This window comes from Etheostoma spectabile, unplaced genomic scaffold (genome assembly GCF_008692095.1).
Source record: "Etheostoma spectabile isolate EspeVRDwgs_2016 unplaced genomic scaffold, UIUC_Espe_1.0 scaffold378, whole genome shotgun sequence".
Classification (NCBI taxonomy): Eukaryota; Metazoa; Chordata; class Actinopteri; order Perciformes; family Percidae; genus Etheostoma; species Etheostoma spectabile.
Window position 1 is genome coordinate 130,956 of NW_022605595.1, and position 3,025 is coordinate 133,980.

At 39.9% G+C, this 3,025-nt stretch overlaps 1 long non-coding RNA gene across 1 annotated transcript in view; it reads right to left on the reverse strand.

Annotated features, from left to right (window-relative positions):
- Positions 1-3,013, reverse strand: part of LOC116686471 (uncharacterized) — a 7,046-nt gene extending 4,033 nt beyond the window's left edge. Inside the window, exon 1 of the long non-coding RNA XR_004331263.1 lies at positions 2,998-3,013. This is a non-coding gene — a long non-coding RNA (uncharacterized LOC116686471). The remainder of the gene's footprint in view (positions 1-2,997) is intronic.
- Positions 3,014-3,025: the final 12 nt, after the last annotated feature.

A 3,025-nucleotide genomic window follows, 5' to 3' on the forward strand; every position in this document is an offset into this window, starting at 1 on the left:
ATCAGATTTATAAACTACATGTGGTTAGTGTGCAGGAATCTGAATGTGTGAAGTAACTAGTAACTAAAGCTGTCATGTGAAATAAAAAGTAGAATATTTATCTCTGAAATGTAGTAGAGTAGAAGTAGAAAGTGGTTTGAAAAGAAAAGACTCAAGTAAAGTAATGCCGCACAGCGTCCTGCTATGCCATGAACTACTACAAAGAACTGCTACAAACTACTAATTTTTCTATTTTTGTTATTGCCACTCTTCATTAACCCCAACCGGCCCGTCAGACACCGCCTACCAAGAGCCTGGGTCTGGGTCTGGGCCTGGGTCTGGGTCTGACCGAGGTTTCTGCCTAAAAGGAAGTTTTTCCTCTCCACTGTGGCCCTGTTGCTGCTCTGGAGGAAACTACTAGACCTGTTGGGTCCTTGTAAATTCTGGAGTGTGGTCTATCTGTAAAGTGTCTTGAGATAACTCTGGTTATGAATTGATACTATAAATAAAATTGAATTGAATTAAAGTACAAGTACCTCAACATGTAAGCTGAAGTACAGTACTGGAGTAAAAAATTTTAGTTACATATTACTTAGGATTTCAGGGTGGATTGCAAGAAGAAAATGTAGTAAAACTTTAAAATTTGTCAAATAGTACATTTGTTTCATTTAGTGTGTATACTTTTGTTGATATTTTGCACTTGACTTGTGTTACAGTGATAAAGTACACACAGGCCACCAATTAAACAATTTAGTATAGTAAAGTTAAAATAAAAATGATCTTGTCCCCATGAAAGAATTGCAAACAGATTTCAATAAATTAATATATTACAGTGGTCTGTAATTCATATCTGTACAATATATTAATTTCAAAGAAACAAGCATCAGAGATGTCAGAGATTTGTTTTTTATTTTTTGTGGCTCAGATGAGGGGTCATAAAAGAAAATATAAATGGAATTGGATGTTTATGGTATTTTTGTGTTTTGTCTCAAAATAAGAAACCCTTCCAGTTATCCCATGTTGGCTCTTCTACCTGTTCTTTGCATATCTGGTAGCCCACATTATGATGTGTTGTCCTATTTAGAGCACTGGAAATCCGGGTTTTGTAATCTTGAAAACTGTGTATCTGGATCAAGGTGATCCAGTCCAATGTTGCTTTGAAAAACCAGCAGAAAAGTAAGACGGATAACCAAAAATGGGATTTCCAAATCCGGATCATTTTGATCCAGATCAAACGTTTTAAAGAACTGGCCCTTTACAGCAACCAATCCAAAGCGATTCATCATCTTACATTAAAGGAGAATACCAGTCAATTTCAACACGTTGCTCTGTTGTATGGAAATGTGTAGTTCTGTCAGTAGAGAAAAAAATGAAAAAACCTTCAGTGCTGCCTACACAGAGTTATTCTCCTGCTTGAGTTAGCCCCCAACAGGATTAAACAGGGTTTTAAACTTGTTTTTAGCCTCTAAACATGTTCAAAATGTAATTAAAAGTGCCCTCCCCCCATGTGACGTGATTCCTTCCGAACACAGCGAATCTGACCACTGTAGATGTGACAGAAAGACAGGAAAGTTGTTAGTCCATACCTCTGTTTATTTCCTGTTGTCCGGTGAAGTCCACACTAGCCTTTTTTATTAATGTGCCTTGTTGTTTTTTAAGGTCATTTGTTTAATCTTTTTTTTCAGGTATGAATACTTGCATAAATATTGTTGAGACAGATATTTAATGTATGTCTTTCTGTGTTTCAGCTTTACCTCCAGATGTTCTTGAAGTGATTGTTGGTGAAGAGGAGCAGCAGGAGCCAGAGGCCCCCCCACACATTAAAGAGGAGCAGGAGCAACCGTGGAGCAGTCAGGAGGGAGAGCAGCTTCAAGGTCTGGAGGAGGCTGATATCACCAAGTTCCTATTCACTCCTGTCCCTGTGAAGAGTGAAGATGATGAAGAGGAAGCTCAGTCCTCAAAGCTTCATCAGAGACAAACTCAAAACATGGAAACAGAAGCTGATGGAGAGGACTGTGGAGGACCAGAACCAGCCAGGAACTCACATCCACTTTTACAACCCAAGACTGAAGACCAGACTGGAGACTCATCTGAACCTGAGACTGATGACAGTGCTGATTGGAAGGAGACCAGAGAACCTCAGTCAGCTTTAAACTCTCTGAAAGATGATTCAAGATGTAAGAAAACATTCAGCTGCTCTGAGTGTGGCAGAAGGTTTGGCACCAAGGCACAGCTGAAGAGACACATGAGAATCCACACAGGAGAAAAACCTTTCTGCTGCTCTGAGTGTGGTAGAGCTTTCACTGATAGTGGAAACCTGAGGACACACAGGCTAACTCACACAGGAGAAAAGCCTTTCAGCTGTTCAGTCTGTAAGAAATCTTTTACACAAAGTGGAAGTTTACGGTCACACATGGTAGTCCACACAGGAGAGAAATCTTTTAGCTGCTCAGTTTGTAAAAAATCTTTTACATGGAGAGGAAGTTTCCTTAGACACATGAGAGTCCACACAAGAGAAAAACCTTTCAGCTGCAGTGTTTGTAAGAAATCTTTTACACAAAGTGGACATTTACAGTCACACATGGTAGTCCACACAGGAGAGAAAAGATTCAGCTGCAGTGTTTGTAACAAAAGATTTGTCTGGCGTTCTCTTGTCAAAAGACATAAATGTGTTGGTCAGATGAAAACAGAAGCTGATGGAGAGGACAGTGGAGGACCAGAACCAGGCAGGAACTCACATCCACTTTTACAGCCAGAGACTGAAGACCAGATTGGGGACCCTTCTGATCCTGAGACTGATGACAGTGCTGATTGGAAGGAGACCAGAGAACCTCAGTCAGCTTTAAACTCTCTTAAAGATAGTTCAATATTCAAGAAACGATTCAGCTGCTCTGAGTGTGGGGAAAAATTTGGCTTCAAGTCAAAACTGAAGAAACACATGAGAAACCACACAGGAGCAAAGCCTTTTAGCTGCTCTGTTTGTAATAAATCTTTTACAGAGAGAGGGACTTTACGGACACACATGAGAATCCACACAGGAGAAAAA